Raw genomic sequence first — 18017 nt, forward strand, 5'->3', positions numbered from 1 at the left:
CTGTTTTCTGTTGGCAATCATGACTTCAGCCCGTAAACATTGATCAATGAGTGCCTCGAGGGTCTGGGGAGGATTCACCTTGGAGATTTCTTCCAGCATTTCAATGTTGAGACCCTCCCGGAATTGTCCCCTGAGGGCTACATCGTTCCAGCCGGTGTTGTGGGCCAGCACTCGGAACTCGGCTATATACTGAGACATAGGTCTGTCTCCTTGGAAAAGGCGACGGAGTTTGTGACCGGCTGCCTCCAAATTGTCCTCGATTCCCCAAGTCTCCTTGAGGTGGTCCAAGAAGTGTTGCGCTGATCTTAGGTGTGGAGAGGCTTGGTCGAACAGTGCCGTCGCCCAGCTGGCCGCTGGCCCGTCTAGAAGACTGTAAACCCATGCCACTTTGATGTCTTCTTGGGGAAACTCGGCAGCACGGGCCTCCAGATAAGCTTGACATTGGCGACGGAAGACATGAACCTTAGAAGCTTCTCCAGTAAACTTGGTTGGCAACGCCATGGCCGGAAGACGAACTCCGCGTTCCTTCAAACCCCTTATTTCTCCATCCTGTGCATTGAGCTTATCACGGATTCGGTCCACCTCTTCCTTGTCGATGGTGTAGGTAATCGGCTGGCCGCTCGGCCCAGGTACGACTCCGGTAGACATTCTGGCCGAGGTTAATTGGTGCTTAGGGTGGCGGAGTCAAACTGTCACGACCCAGGCTGCAGAGCACCAATAACCATACACAGAGGCCAGAATCTATCTAATATCTTTATTGAAGGAATATATAAAGTTAATAAAAACAAGTGTAGAAAATAGTTCAGAATTAGACCTTTCAGGAAAGGTCAGAATTAGTCCAAAAAAGCAATGTCCAATAAGAAATATTAAGGTCCAAAGTTGTAATCCAATAACCGAAACACTCACTTTGCCAAGCAAAGTGAGGGGAGATGACAAGGTCCTTTAGTCCATGAAACTTGAGCAAGGCTAGGAAGTAACTTGATACTTAAAACAAGGCTTGAACGTGGAACAAGGTAACTAAGAACAAGAACAAGGTCCGTGGAATAACTTGATAAATCCGTGGAACAAGGCAAGGATTGATCCTGGGAAACAAGGCAAAGTCCGTAGATAAACAAAGGCTGGGAAGCAAGGCGAAGGCTGGATAGCAAGGCAAGGCTTGAGCAGGAGCGAGGCTTGAACCGGAGCGCGCTGTCCAGACACAACTCGCTCCGTAGGCTGACGAATTGACTCCGCGAAGTTACTACGCGGGTAAAACACCTAAATAGAGTCTAGCTTTCCCGCCGAAGCAGTTCTCTGGGAATCAGAACCGAAAGCTAACTCTGAGACCAGATGTGAGACTCCCCAAAGATTCTCACGAGAAGCAGTCTTAATTGGCCACATTCTTAGCTGCAATCCTCGCACTCCTGCGCGAAGCTGAATCCAAACTTCTCTGTTGTTTACAAAACTCCCGGCGCAAGAATGCGGGAGAAGTAGGCTCTGGGCTTGTTTGACATACTTCTGGGAGACAACTTTCTTGCAGGTGCAAGGTTCCCAGATCTGCCTGGGAAAGATCTGGCTGAGAGGAATCCAGTTCAGACTGGGAAGGTAAAAAACCCAAGTTTTCATCTTCATCAGGAATTACAATGTCCTGAGCAGGACTACAAGGCCCATGGGTCATCACACCTCTAGCCCCGCCCCCTGTTTCCTGGCAGGCGCCACAGGACAGGGATAGACGCTTAGCCCTGCCCCAGAGCTCGTAACTCCGCCCATCCAAGTCCTGACCACCCATTTGTGTCCCCACCCACCTCCCCCTCCCCCTCCCAGCCCTGCATCTTGGACTAGGGGAGAGGCTCAGCCCCGCCCTCTTGAGCAGGAGCCACGTCCACCCCTCTAAGCCACACCCCCTTTCCAGGGGGCGCTGAGTAATATTTTTTCTGGAAAAGGAGTGACAGGACAAATAAGTTTGGGAATCACTGGTGTACATGAACACCCAGAGACAAGGAAATATGCATTTTCAGCAGTGAGTGTCATGTAATGGGTGTACTGCAGGCATGGGCAAACTTTGGCCTTCCGGGTGTTTTGGTCTTCAACTCCTAGAAATCCCAACCAGTCGATTCGCTGTTGGGAATTGTGGGCATTTAAGTCCAAAATCCCTGGAGGGCTGAAGTATGTCCATGACTGGTGTAGTGGTTCTGGAGTGCTAAGATATTCTGTTTTCTAAAGAAATATAGCTACCTGAGTATGCAGGCCGACATATCATGGGAAGTGTAACTTCGTTACAGTTTGATGACAACGCTGATGGAATCACATTTTCACACTAGATAACATGTGGAGGGGACCAAATTTTTACCAGGTATTCAGAAAGGCCTTTGGGATTCATCTGTCTGATGTGGAGAAGCTTTTTAACCAATGCGCTGAATTTTTAATTGTAACTGAATTAAATTGAAATGGTTTAACTATTTTACAATTTGGGTTATAATTTTTGAATTGATTTAACTACATTTTAGTATTTGAAACGTACTTGTGCTTGTATTGGTTCTTGGTTTTTAATTACGATGCAAACTATCTTGGATTGCAGACAGGAGAGAAAGGTAGGATATACATTAAATGAACCAAATAAATAGTAAAGAAGCATACAATGGACAAGAAAATCAAGAAAGAGTGCACAATGTGTGAGATACCTGTTTGCTAGTAGCCACTGAGTGCATATATTATGTGTCTCTAAAGAAAACTCAACACCAAACAACAAAAACAGATAATCTGAATCTAGGATTATTGAAAAACATTGTACATTGATTATGAAACAACATGCACTTTCAAGATAAAGTGAGACTTCACTTTTTAAAAAGCCCCAAAAATGTAAATAAAGTATGTACAGGATCCAATAATACACCATGCGTATACAATTCCCATTTCAATGAGCAGCTATATCTTTCAAAAGGTTACTCAAGGGGATATCCAGTACCTCCTTATGGAAATTATCCTTCTGGTTGAACATTTTTCTTCATCAAAATGACCTCTAGGGGTGCATAAAAACTTAAATAGCCTTTTCACCATGTTTGGAGTTTCCTGGACCCACCCACCCTAGGGTCAAAACCATTTTTGCAAGATTTTCAAAAAATGTTTTTGCCACAAAATAACTGGAATTTCCATTTAGGGATCCAGGAAGTTCCAAAAACATGGGGAGAATGCTCCTATTTCTATTTTGCAGATATGGGTGCAGTGGGGAGGTGATGCTCTCCAAGATCTCTAGGGCAGGGCTAATGTTGTCCCCTTCCACGGTTGCCCACCCCTGCAATTGACAGGCCTCCTGAGCTATTTTCAGAAGTGATTAAAAACTGGGATGTTTCAAATTGCACATATTAATAAGGCACATGTCATAGAGTGTGTCGTTTTAGTGAAAAACTGCATACATGAAAATAATTCTCTAGATAGCTGTGACACTTGCAAACATAGGAAGAGCTCTGATGGATCAGACCCAATGTGAAATTCAGTATATTTTTTCCACAGTAGCCAACCAAATGCCCCTGGAAGCCCAGAAGCAAAGAGAGACAACAGTCCTATGCTGCTGTACTGGTATGCTACCCCTCATAGCCATAATATCTAATATCTACTTGATAGCTTTATCCTTTGTGAATTTTCCTATAAAATAAAATCTAGGATCCAAGTTAGAGTCTATGCATGCTGCTGTGGAAAAAACGCCTCTAATGAATCAATTGTTCAATAAAGCGATTATGATGTCATGTAAACCAACATAATTGTATTAAATGCAAATTATTTTCTCAGGCGTGCATCATTCATTACAGTAGGGTTGTGAAGAATATTTGCACATTTCCCCATCCTTAACAATAAATGGTCTCTTGATAAACTAAGCCCTTCCACTGAAACAACTGTCAACTGCTGCAAGATTTTTCATCAGGCAACAAGACAAGGAGCCCCCAGTGGCACAATGGGTTAAACCCTTGTGTTGGCAGGACTGCCAACTGAAAGGTCGGAGGTTCGAATGTGAAGAGCGGGTGAGCTCCTTTCTGTCAGCTCCAGCTTCCCATGCGGGCACATGAGAGAAGCCTCCCACAGGATGGTAAAACATCAGGGTGTCCCATGGGCAACGTCCTTGCATACAGCCAATTCTCTCACAACAGAAGGAACTTGCAGTTTATTATTTATTTATTTACCTTATTTCTATTCCGCTTTTCTCTACCCCGAGAGGGTCTCAAGCCGGCTTGAAAGTGTCATGGCACAAGTTTTCGAGCACTATTGTCTGATAGATAAGACCTTATCCTCAAAGCTAGAGTTTCTCAAGTCGCTCCTGACATGAAAAAAATTTCAAGACGGAAAAGATAATCACTTTCCCCACATTAGTCTAAAATTTGTAAAATTATTAAAAATGTTGTATTTATTTACAATAAATATTGTAATCTCACACAATAGAGATAAAACTTTACCATTTGACATTCTCATAGGCAAGGACAAAATAAACCAAAATTTATGGTACTATGGTGTTCTATTCCAATGGAAAAACTATAGCCAAGTTTCTTGAAGGGAATTAGAACTTAAAAATCTATCCTGTCATCCTATATATGTCCACATGCATGTGTTATAGTGTATTAGGATCTTTTTAGAGGAAACTGCTACAAGATCTGTAGCATTGAGTATTATAATCTGATAATGAAGTTCATGTGCTCTTAGAAACTGTGTCTTCCTGCTAATATGAATTTATAAAGACTTTAACAAAGCAATATGGTGAGCTGTCTTCGGCATTATACTTTGCAGTTTGTCCAAAATGAGCTAACGTATTGAATCCATCATGTGCTGCTGCGTTACTTGGATCTTCTTCACTTCATGAGGATTCCATCTTACAAAACAAAGTTCCTCTCACTCACAATTTAATGGAAATACAACATGAAAAATAAGCTTCCATTAAAGCATGTTGACCTTGGAAGTGAATTGCTATCATCGAAAAATCTACCCTAAGAGAGTAATATTGGGTTGCAGGTGCTGGGGAGAGCTGCGCAAACAGGATTCCTCATTTATACAGTGGCGCAGCGGGTTAAACTCCTGAGTTGCTGACAAAAGGTCGGCGGTTCGAATCCAGGGAGCAGCATGAGTTCCTGCTGTTAACCACAACTTTTGCCAACCTAGCAGTTCGAAAAAATGTGAGTAGATCAATAGGTACCGCTCTGGCGGGAAGGTAACGGCTCTCCATGCAGTCATGCCAGCCACATGACCTTGGAGGTATCTATAGACAATGCTGGCTCTTCATCTTAGAAATGGAGATGACCACCAACCCCCCAGAGTTGGACATGACTAGACTTAACGTCAGGGGAAAACTTTTACCTTACATAAATCAAAGCCATCTATACTGCAATTACAACAAAGCCATTTTATTAGTCTGTTATAGTAAATGCAAGAGTGTATTTTCCCATTTAAAATATGAAAGTATTATGGCACAAGTTTTTGAGGACCATCGTCTGATAGATAAAGCCTTATTTTCAATGCTGCTAGTATACTATAAATGTAAAATTCAAAATTGCAACTTGATATGCAAAATAATCACAGACGTAATTCAGAGTAGTAGTAACCAACAACAGCATGAATAATATGTTAAATTAATGTTTATGTCAAGCATCACTTTGCATGAACTTGAACTTTTAACTTAGTCGTCACAGACTGTTGTCACACTTTTTTTCCCTATTTAACCTCAAGTGTTAACATCTCTCTCCTCTTCAGTATTGAATCTGTCAACTGCAGGGAACACTTCATGCATCCAATGAAGTGGAGTTTAATCCGCAAAAGCTTATGCTATAATACCGTTAACAGCCTAAAGTTCTGGTAAAAAAATGTTTCTTTTCCAAGAGTTCCATGTGAATTCATCATATCTGGCTCATATTTCTGAGTACTTGACCCTTAAATGGAACAACAGTATATGTCTACGGGCAACTGGGAGGAACTTGGAGATGCCTAGATGTGATCTGCCCCTTTCTTGGATCTTTCACTATTAATTATCACATCTGGTAGAAGTTAAACAGACGTATTCTTCTGCTTTGTAAGTTCTAACTACTTTTTTACATTTGATGAACTACAACAATTCTTATTTTTTTTAAAGGAGGATAATTTAATAACATACAAACACCTTATTTGAATAATGGAGGACGGACAAAGACTGTAGCTCTAGATATGTGTTTGTAACAAATTTCTTTCTCTATCTGTTTGCTCTGGAAGGAATAAATTCTGGTGCAATGCATGGTATCATGATACTGTGATTGAACTACGGTAGTTCCTATATGACAGTGGTTTTCAACCTGTGGATCCCCAAACGTTTTGTCATTCAACTCCCAGAAATCCTAAGAGCTGGTAAACTGGCTGGTATTTCTGGGAGTTGTGGGCCAAAACATCTGGGAACCCACAGGTTGAGAACCACTGCTATATTACATCAGTCAAGCATATACTCCAAAGTGGATATGGTCTATCTGGTTGGATGCACTGAAAACATGCCTTTAGTTTCTACCACAAATGTACCACAACAGGCATATTCACATCTGTGGAACAAATCCACTAAAAGCACTAAGACCCATTGTCTTAATAAGAAAAAGATATTTGGTCATATCCATTTTAAACTAAAACATTGTTTTAAAGAGCCGAATAGAAGAAAAATGACAGCATATCTTTTGTACTGTACTATGACATTCAGCAATCACCTTTTCTTAAAGTGTGCATGTTGTAGATAATGTTATATGTAGTAATACTACTGGAAATCTTGTAGAAATGAATGCTCCGTGGTTTCCTCAAAACCGTCAACAAATAAGTGCACTTAAAATACCATAGTTTCTGCAAAATACCTGAAAAACAGTATGAACTAAAGGGAACTAGATGTTCTCAATGGTTAGTACTTGAAAATCACCACTAAGATCCATCTTAAATCAAATAATTTATTAAGTAATTACATGTAAACACTTTATACTGACTAGCAAATACATTGCCAGAGTACTCCCCTTCCCGCAACAAAGGAAAATACCCTCTTTATAAACATACTGACTAATGATATACATTCTACTTTATAGTGAATGTATATGCAATTGACACCTTGATTTTCCTTATGTTTTATTCATTTAAAGTGCAAAGGAGATAAATTTTGATCAGCATTGCAAGACAGTGTCAATGGTAACTTTGGTCTATCAAGTGAAAACTAGATAAAATCCTCACCCACCCACACCCCAGTATTTTTAAAAAGCAGAGAAATCAGATCTTGCATGACAATCTTAAAAAAATAAATAAATTCTTTTTCTCATATAACTGAAAATATTTTTAGACAGGAGAGATAATACTCTGAATAAATGGAACAAGCATGTTTCTTACTTACAATTTAGAGTTAGTAATTACATACAAACAATTACACAAATACATAAGCCACAGAATGTCTGAACATTGTCCATTATGTCAAAATACAACAGTTGTGAGATGGTAGCCAAGTTTCTCGAAACAAAAGAATAGTAGTTATTTACACAAATTAAAACAAATATTTTTGCCTTGTTCAACATTCCAATCTTCTAATAAGTGCGTACTTTTACAGTATATGCTTATATGATAATTAAAAAAGTTACAGAAAAAACATAACCACCAAGAGATACTGGCACATCTACTAAAGATTAAACTAGCAACAAAAATTATGCAGAGACTTGAGAGATATTTCTATTCTTTCCTTGAGAGATTTTTTGTTTCGGTTCTTTTCAGAAAACTCACATGTGAAAAACATACTACAGGTTTTATCTTCATATCTGGAAAAAAAAGATGTAGGATTTTGTTTGCACTATGAAATCCTCCCATGCAATCGTATATGGAGAACAAATAGCATAAACTATTATCATGGCTGCACTTTCCCCATTGGCTGTGATCCTAGGGTTTGCTGCATGTTCTCCATATGATTGCTACTAATGTCTCCTCACACTGAGATCTATGTGCATATGCGCCTGAAGGGAGAATGGGCTTATAGTGATTGGCCCTTGTATTGAAATGGTTAACATATTCTTGCTGCCAGTTTTAAAAATGATTACAAAATTAATAGCATCCTACATAAAAATACTAAGATGTTATCATTCAAAGTAGTAGCCCTGTTAAGTTTCCTGTAGCATTAAAAGGAGAAAGGGAGGGGGAGAAAAATGTGACAACACCTTTAAGACTAACTGGTTTTTATTTTAGCATGAGCTTTCATGAATATAAACCCACTCTTCAGATGCAGTAGCACTCAGTGTTGTCACATTTTTCCATCTTCTCTTCCTTCTTTTTAGGATGTTATCTGTATACTATTAATACTGGCTGCAATTATAAAATATTGGACTCACGGGATTATGCATGCAGGTATATGATCTTGTAAAGAAAGTACTTTTGGAACTAAACCTGTTTCCAGAGAAGTCAACAGAGTCTTTGTCATCCATTTACAACATATAAGAAGCATCCTTCGATTTAACTACTGTAATAGTGAGTAAAGGGTTTGCTGCTTTCTTCCTTTGCTCTTATGCACTAGAAAGCAAACTGGAAATATTTCATTTGTGCAGAGTGCTAAAGCCTCACTCACAAGTGCTATACCTGTGCAAGATTCATTGTAAATAAGATCTTCTACTAGAAGGATTTGGGAGATCTTAGATGATAAGAATATCGTAAGATAATCATCACTACCTGTTGTTTGACTGTTCCAAAAAGAAAACATTTCAACTTCTGTTTGAAATTAGATAAAAGCTTATTATTTCTTTCTAATTCATTTTGTACTACTTTTCTCATCCAATACTTATATACGTGTTATTTTGCTGCCCATGTCAACATATAAGATGCTGCCCAAATCCTGGCTTAATAAAGCAGCATGTGAATGCAGGCAACCTGTTTTCTCCCTTTTAATTTCTCCCCTTTGCCAGTGTGAAAGAAAGAATCCATGCTCAGACATCAGTTCCATTACATACAAACTGAGAGTTATGGTTAAGCATTCCCAAACAAGCCAGGATCAGGTTACCTTTAAACAAGGATTTGGAATTGGCTTTAAAATTCTGGCTTCTTTGGAACTGCACAAGTCCCAGTTCCATGATGAGAAGCTTTGTTACAGTGCTAAATCTTGCCCTCATTTCATACTTGAAGGAGGGGAGAAGAAACCAGAAGGGAACCATGCATGGTTCCACTTGTGCATATGCACTTTGTTATGCCAGGACTTAGCATGGACTCTAAAAAAAGGCCTTTTTGCCACATACAATTTCACAGAGCCCTGTTTTAACAGCCATTTGGTTTTTAAAGAAATGGCGCAGCTACAGAGTTTGCGCAGTGTGGCTTCAAAATTCCATGTCTTTAAACAAATGTATTACTTGGCCTTATGAGAAAAGAATGAACTACCTTTTCCCTTGGAAGAAGAAAGCCTTGTACTGGAATAATACTGACTGTAGCACAGCATTAAAATGTGGAGCACCTTGGAGTAAAATTTAATTTACATATATAGTCCATGTTAAACAATTTAATTAAATATTCACATTATTACAAAATTACAATATTAACTGTAAAAAACCAAGAGTGATATGCACCATCAATAGAATCTTGTTTTTCTGAATTTAAAATTGTAAATAAATGGTTTATATAGGAAAGGCTATATAATATAATATTTTGGACCATTTCAATTGCTTGTATTATATTGTAATTTACCAGTGTTAAAGACAATTTATCTTTGACCTTTAGATGAGTGTACACATTTGTGTTCCAAAGTGGCAACAGAAGTTCTCCTCACACCTTCTGAATGCTTCAAAGAAGGGCCAGCATCAATTGTTCGTATTAAAGTTGCTGCCAACTACATTGCACAACCAGGGCGACAAAGGGGGAAGCTGCATAAGGGGAGGAAAAGTAGTTTTCAGTTGGGATAAGACACAACGACGATTCAAGAATACTAGAGAACTAATTTACAGAGAATTGAAATTTGATTTGTGCTAACATGAATACTAGAGAAAGGCCTGTTTGCCCACTCACAGAATTGGACAAACAGCATATGGTGAGGCAGTAGGATCATGCCTCCTTTGGCAGGACCTCGCCTATTGAATATAATCTGTAAATGATGCAGATGTGCACAGAATCCTAAACTGACAATATGTGAGGATTCCCCACATAAATAGAACTCTAGGCACACATGCACACCATTTAGGAATGAAATGAAGTACACAGGAGTGGTAGTGCATGATTTCACATCTCCACTGGTTGTGGAGGTTACCTGATTTGGCAAATAAAAGGTCAAAAGATGACACTGATAGATGGTACTGAAAGATCTAGAAAAGGAAAAAGATAAAGTCAAGACCTCAAGAGACAAAAAGCAAAGTGGCATTAACTCAACTGGAGGACATTGAAATAAAAAGATGTCAACGATTATGTTACTATGATCAACATTTTAATTTGTTACCAGTGTCTCTGAAACTCACTTTTGAAACATAACGTTGTTCAATAATGGCCATAAATACCCAAGAATAGCCTTACTTTTATTAACAGCCCACTCTTGTTTAATTATGTATGTTTTGTGATATGTGTTCAAGTTTATATTGAAAGCAAATAAACTTGTTTTGAGGTCAGTATTTCAGAATTACAACTGTTGTATATTTTTCTGTGAGTTGCAACAGCTACTGTGAAACATTCCACTTCTGTCCACAACCTTCACTAAATAAATACGTTTGTTCAGTTTTTAGTGTAGCCTTTCAGTTACAAAGATCTAGAACATATATGCCAGAAGAAAGGCTCACAAAACAAGTCCGGTCCGTCATGTCATTTTATGTGGCCGCAAAGCTTTCAGTGCTAGGGCAACATAGTTGCACTGATACGGTTTTAGAATTACAACTGGCTCTTTGAAGGCAACCATAAGGCTGATGTGGCTGGCCCTCAGTGAAAATGAGTTTGACACCCTTGATCTAGAACAGTAGTTTCCAACCTCTGGGCCTCCATGTATTTTGGACTTCAGTTCCCACAGTTCCTAACAGCTGGTAAACTGGCTGGGATTTCTGGGAGTTGAAGTCCAAAACACCTGGAAGCCCAAAGGTTGGGAACCACTGATCTAGAACAAGGCAAATAAATGTTTGACCCTAGATATTGCCCTCAGTGCTGGTAAATCACTTATGTGGGCACACACGCAGCCCCCTCCCCACAACATCACAGCATGCAGGGAACGAGAGGATTATATCCTCTTCTTCCCCCCTAAAGTGGAGAAACCTGGGATTGTCACTGGAATTGAGTTTTTTCGGGTACTAGAAGGAGCTCTGCCAGCTTCAGTGGCAGTAGCTGAACATTTTTGATGTAAAGCATCTAAGTCAGAGGTGGGATTTGTTTGCCCAACCTTCATGACATTGAACGTTAACTCCCAGCATTTTCCTCCACTAGCTATGATAGCTGGGGCTGTGGAGGGAGAACACTCCAACAGCTTGGGGAGTAGGATTTCCACCACTGATCTAAATAGAAAAAGCTACAATATTCAACAGTGCTTTGTTTTCTTTGTCATTGCTGGAAATTCCCATGTGTAAAAATGTTGCTCTAAAATTTTACAATTTTAGCCCACCTAGCTAGCAAACTCCACTTTGTAAAAAGTGCTACAACAAGCAGAAAGAATACTCTATACTTCCCATTACCTGAAAAGACAACAGAATGTGTAAATAGGTGAGGAAGGACAGAAACAGGAAATGAAGACTGACCTTATAATCAAAGATATGTTTAGGGCTTCTGGTTTCAGGAATAAACCGATATTTACTGGTAAAGGTCTGCCAAAAAAACAAAAATAGAAACACAAGATTACTGGTAAATATTGGTTTATGTGGAAAAGAAAAACTGTCACTGAATCCCCCGTTATCCATGTAGTATTTTATTGTAACTGTTCTGGTTCTTATTTTTTAAAAAGCATCAGAGGGTCTGGGGGAAAGTTGAGTCTCAGCAGAAAGTACTATGCTTAAATTTCGTTTAGAAAATAACTGCCCCAAACCAGAAGCCATGTGCCACCTGTAAAGTACAAAGAAAAGTGTAAAGCTTGGTTTCCCAAACATTTTTAAACAAAGTCTAGCTATTCTTATTGCTACATAAGAACAAAGTTATTTTTTTCTGTCCTATTTCCAAACCATAAATAACGTTTTTAATAAACAGTCACACTTTCAAAGTTATGAAGAAAATAACCTACATGGGCTTTCTGTAAGAAAATTCTAAATGTATGGTCAGGCGACATCTTCATTGGGATGAGACAAAGATGTCCAATGTTCTGTGTTTGCTTTCAAGGTCTCTAGATCTCTTAGCCATGATGTAGAATCTTGACTGTTGAAAAGACCTGGAGGCCTCAAAAGCTTTCTGAAAGTTTGGGCATATTTGGTTGCTCACAGTAGAGTGCATTGGTTATGGAATTTATAAAGAACTATCTTCTTTTATGACACATGAACCATTTTAGTTATTTATGTTGATTTATTTGAAAATTGGTTTGCAACGGGAAAAGCAAAAAACTAGCAAATAGAAGTTTAGCCGTTCAGCTAAGTAAAACGTTCTAAAAATGTGTTCAAAATGTGTATTCAAGTATAAAATTCAATACCGTATATGGATTTTGTAATAGATCACACCTAAAATTTACACAAGCATCATACAAATTGCAATGCTAAGCAAACATATAAAATGACTCAAATAGACTAGTTTGCTAGTTTACTACTTATATTTGACTTCTCAAATAAGTTTTAGCTTCATTGGAGGCATCTGAGTAAACAATTTAGTTGTTTTTAAAATGTTTTAAAAGTCGAGCTGAACTATGGAATAAAGGAAAGATATTCTATTCCTGAAACTGCCACTTTCGTTCAAATATTTTGCTCCTGAGGATCTATAACATTAATGGAAGCAAAACACATAGAAAGGAACAAACTACACAGAATCACAGAGATTATAGATCCTAAAAATACAGTACTAAGAATTTCAGTCTTCAGAATAAATGTGTTAACCAAAAGGGGGGAAAACAAAGAAATAATATCCAGCAGTTTCAAGATAAGAACAATGGCTACAAAGAAAGTTGTTTTTGCATCCATATAGACTATACGGTATACAATATATAAGGCCATATAGGTGTTAATGTCTAGTTACTGGGAAATAAACTGGATGCTCATTGATATTATTGTTTCCTTTGGTCTTTTGTTGGCTTGACTAGGAGCAAAGTCATCACTCTTTGCAAACAATACATACATTTTCTGTAGGCAGTCGGTGCCCCTTTATTATACCATTATCTCCCAGATATGACTATTCATATATTTATCTATATGGTTGAGATTCTACACACTTCTCACAGGCATAAATATTGACCGACCTATTTACTCAAGCACAAGAGACACCATGCCTTTCAAATTATTTATTGCACAAAGATTAATTAATTCCCTCATCCACCATGCCCAAAATGAAAGTGTATGTGCTTGTAAAAGTTAAGAACTGAACTAACACAATTTCTAAGAAAGTATGTACAACCCTTGGAGAAAACCCTTGTGTCTCAACAGGATTCAAGACTGTTCTCAACCCATTCTGTCCTAATCTGACCAACATACATAGGATAGAACAATTTTCACAGAATTCTCATTTATTCAGATCCTTTGTTGGCAGGATGAGGTTGAGCATTCATCCTCATGGAGATCTTTTTTCCGTTTCCATATAGCTAATGTTTAATGCACTCTTCAGTGAATAAAAGCTACTGTACAAGGGAATGCTGTTACTGGGAGTGCAACATCTGGACTTCATCCCTGACTTGAACCTATTCCCTGCTAGCAAGACCCTAAGGGCCCTTCTTCATGGTCCCTTGAATCAAGCCTGATCTAGTGTACTGGATGCCGGGTCCGGACTGATTAGTGTCATCACTAGAACTCCTGTAGCCACCTTGTTGGCAGAAGAGTCCCTACTAGTCAGGTTCGTCATCACTGGGCAACCCATGTTCCCATGTTGCAAAAGATCCTGGTTACAACATGGCAGCTACCTTATTCCTGGCGGTTGCTCTGATGTCAGCTAGTGTGACAGCACACCATGGGAGAAGGAAAGGGGAGAGGAGGTAAGCCCCTCTTCTTCCTCCATTTCCCCTTGCCCAAGCCTGAGGAGCATGGGATGGCTGTCAGGACAGTTGTCCTCCCAGCCCCAAAGCTGGGGGAAAGCCCAAATCCTAGGGCAGGATTTGAGCTTTCTCTCGATTAGATTTCTGCCAACCTAGGTTACTCCAAAATAGCCCTACATAGCTACCACAGGGCTGAATCTAAGTTGTCAGTGTAGATCAGGGGTTCTCAAACTTTTTAAACAAGGGGCCAGTTTACGGTCCCTCAGACAGTTGGAGGACCGGACTATACTTGTTTAAAAAATTATGAACAAATTCCTATGCAATGCACATATCTTATTTTGAAGTAAAAAAACCCCAAAACAGGAATAAATACAGCCTCAATGTTAATCATAATCATAATAAAAATAATAAAGAGGGTTGGAAGAGACCCTTTGGGCTACTTAGTCCAACCTCCTTCTGCCTTTGTGTACCAAAAGCACTAGCAAAGCACCCCTTAATAATTAAAATACCATTATAAACAAGCAAAGTTTTGGAAGGAACGCACCAGGCGAGGGAGGAGACGGGAAAGGTGTGCACCTTTCCCTCCTACCTCCCGCTGCATGCACCTTCCTTGGCGGAGGAGGGATCTGCCGCCGCGGGGGGCGGATAAATGGCTTCGATGGGCCGCATGTGACCCCCGGGCCTTAGTTTGGGGACCCCTGATGTAGATCAAGCACGGGCAAACTTTAGTTCTCAATGTGTTTTGGACCAACTCCCAGAAATCCCAGCCAGATTACTGGCTGTTAGGAATTGTGGGAGTTGAAGTCCAAAACACCTGATAGGCCAAAGTTTGCCCATGCCTGGTGTAGATGTTCCCTAAAATAACTTTACTCAATCCAGCACCTTATAGGCATGTTGAACTATAATGCTCATTTCCCCAGTCCAGTGTATCTAACTAGGCATGATGGGAATGTAGTCCAACACACTAAGAGGGCACCAGATTGAAGGGGTGGGGGCGTAATGGTGTAATGTGTACCAATAAGTCAAGACACATCTCCAGAGAACCGCCCCAAATTACAAGCTCCGTCTTTCCCACACACACTCTGACAATCATGACGAGTATTTCGCTAGTCTATCCACATACACACGAGCCCATGGTCAGGGGTTAATGGTTCTTTTGGTGGAAAGGGAGGGCCTGTCCCTGCACTGCCAGAAGATTTGGGTGAGTCATGCATCAGTCTAATTCCCCTTTGGTATCCTTTTGGCAGCGAGGAACTGAACTCCCATTCACCACTGGAAGTAGTGCTGTTACCTGGCAACTCCAGGGAACTGGCAGGCAAGAGAATCCTAGCCTGCTCAGAGATTTCCCTGCCCAGGGTTTCTTTATGTTTAACCCAGACAACCAAGGAAAGCAAGCAGGCAAAATCCTTGTTAGGGGCATTTTGGAGGAGAGGCAGGAAGGGAGAATATTGCAATGGTCAGGAGGACCTGCTGATCAGCCTTAGATGAACTAATCTCAACTGACACAAACCTCACAAAAGCAAAGTATGCCTTATCCCCACATGCCCTCTAGCATGAGGAAGACACACAAGAGAACTATGCAAGTAATGCCTAGTTCTGTTTCATAGGGCAAAGCAAACAGGATTTTGATGAGTATTCAGCCAACTCAAGGGAAAAAAGTTTCCTAATTTAAACATTAGCATAGTCCCTGCCTTACAGTTGCTCTTCACTGCAACCTACAAGCATACCACATCTTTCCTCCCTTCTTAATTCCTATAAAAATTATCAAATGCTGCTCTGGGGACAACACTGTGAAGGAGCACTGACAGTGCTTGCACAGAATAGAATATGCTCCTGACTTGAAGGAGGGTATTGTCAGCACACTGTTGACTTCCCCACTCCTGACAAAACTTCTGAATTGGCTCATGGAAGGGGAGGGGAAGGCAGCATCCTTGGTCTCTCAGGTGGATAAGGATTAGAAAACAATGGCCGCAAATAGGGAAAAGGGAAGACCTGAATTATCCACCCCTTTCCCCTCTCTAAAACACGATTGTAAAATTATCTTAAATATCATATTACATAAATACTATCTATAGATCTTAATGTTCTTTTTTCTATTTATCTTTCAGTATTTATATATTATCTATAGCCACTCTTTATTAAAATAGTACAAAATCAAATGTAATATTTAGAAGACAGCTTATGCACAGGGTAAAAATAAAACGGTAGCCAATAGGAGACAAATTTGGCACCAGTAACTCATTTTAGACCAATATGTGGCCTACATACAATTCTTGCTATGCAGGTACATTCTTCTATCCCCAAGAACCCAAAACATAGGAAGTGAAATACAACAGCCCAAATCCAAGTTTCTGTACATACTAGAGTAGACCTATGAAATCAATGGTAACTTAGGGATTCAACACTGATGTAAATTGCAATGAATCAGTGTCTCTACTCTAGCCCACATAAATGCATTCAGGCTATAATTATTGCAGCATAAACTCACAGTGCAACCAATGCCTTAGATTCAAAGTTCAAGATTGTATGATGTTCATGATGGCCTTGCTGCTGAAATCAATATTCCTACAAATTGATCTTTAAATATAAGTTCAAATATTGCAGGATACAAAATATATTCAGATATCTGATGCAGGCATACAATATGGGAATCCTCGATGCACAACAATCCTGAAATAAGATGGTGAAGCTCCTCTTGCTTTTCGCTTGTCAACTTTTCCATCAAGTGAAATAAACTTGTGAAGGTTTGAATATTGACAAATCCTGTCAAGAAAAAATGATTACATTAAGAAGTGGAAAAGCTTTCTTTTTCCCATGCAAACCTATTTAATAAAACTCAAAGTTGAAAATCAGAAAGGAAAGGTCAAATTTGATCAAACATTACATTTGTGAACACATTCATTTTGATTACAGTTATGGGAAGAGGGGAACCCTATATCTGGATGTGGGCCACACTCAAAAACGTTATTTTAAACCTTATTTCATCTATGCAATTTTTACAACAACTTCCTTCAAACCTCTGTCCTTACTAATTCTCTTCCTGGGCATCTGGGTTAGTGTTCAGGCTTTTTGATCAATAAATGGTTCCAGATCAAAAATGTAATATGGATAAAATTTGTTTTGATAAGATCTGTGCAGGCTGGCCCTACATTTTTGAGTCCACAGTCTCCAAGAATTGCCTTTGGCTACTGTTGATTTTGTGCCAAAATTCAGTGACCCAGCAGTGAAACAAGTGAAGTTCCTCTACTTATAACTTGTACGTATTTTCAAAAAATAAATGCGAAATTTAGCAGATTTTGGAGAGCGGGGCTCATTTCAATAAAAATGATGCAAATTCCTATCAAAAACAAAAGTTTTGACCTTCCAGTTCTTCTCACATACCATTGGGCATCTATGTTATCTTCTATTAATTTTTGGATATATTAGCTTAAAGTTAGCAATCCCCCATTGTCAGCTTGGAGTCTCATTTCTATCACTTCTATTCAATGGATGGTACTTGGCTCTCATTTTATAAAAAAAATGATAGTGTTTTGCCAGCAGTAAGAGCTGTATAGTAAATACTGTCTTGTCAAATACAATTTAACCCATACACTTGTGCAAAACTGATTTCATGGGGGAAATTCTGATATGAAAATGGGTAAGCAATCATTTTTATAGAAGGCGTGGGCTATCAATGAGATTCTTGCCTTAAATTAGATGCTTGGTGTTGTTTTTTTAAATTGTGTCAGAAGCTACTTGAGAACATACTGCAAGTTGCTTCTAGTGTGAGAGAATTGTCCATCTACAGAGACGTTGCCCAGAGGACACCCAGATGTGTAAGCTAGGAGGTGTCTCCCATCTCCCTGCAAGCTAGAGCTGACAGACTGGAGCTCATCCCATCTTGCAGATTCGAACTGGTAACCTTCAAGTCAGCAACCCAACCTTTAGGTCAGGGGTCCCCAAACTAAGGCCCGGGGGCCGGATGCGGCCCTCCAAGGTCATTTACCTGGCC

The 18017-nt window shown here is 39.5% G+C and overlaps 1 protein-coding gene across 3 annotated transcripts in view; it reads right to left on the minus strand.

The window, feature by feature from the left end:
• Window positions 1-6894: 6894 nt before the first annotated feature.
• Window positions 6895-18017, minus strand: part of pura (purine rich element binding protein A) — a 31919-nt gene continuing 20796 nt past the window's right edge. The window contains exons 2-4 of one of the 3 annotated variants that reach the window (XM_062977886.1): window positions 11670-11735; window positions 10211-10265; window positions 6895-9830 (exon numbers count right to left, since the gene is read on the minus strand). The gene's annotated coding sequence lies outside the window, so the exon portion shown is untranslated. Of the gene's footprint in view, window positions 10266-11669; window positions 11736-18017 lie in introns of all 3 variants that reach the window. The other 2 variants (XM_062977885.1, XM_016993080.2) reach the window with 2 other exon arrangements.

Source organism: Anolis carolinensis, chromosome 4 (assembly GCF_035594765.1).
Source record: "Anolis carolinensis isolate JA03-04 chromosome 4, rAnoCar3.1.pri, whole genome shotgun sequence".
Taxonomy (NCBI): Eukaryota; Metazoa; Chordata; class Lepidosauria; order Squamata; family Dactyloidae; genus Anolis; species Anolis carolinensis.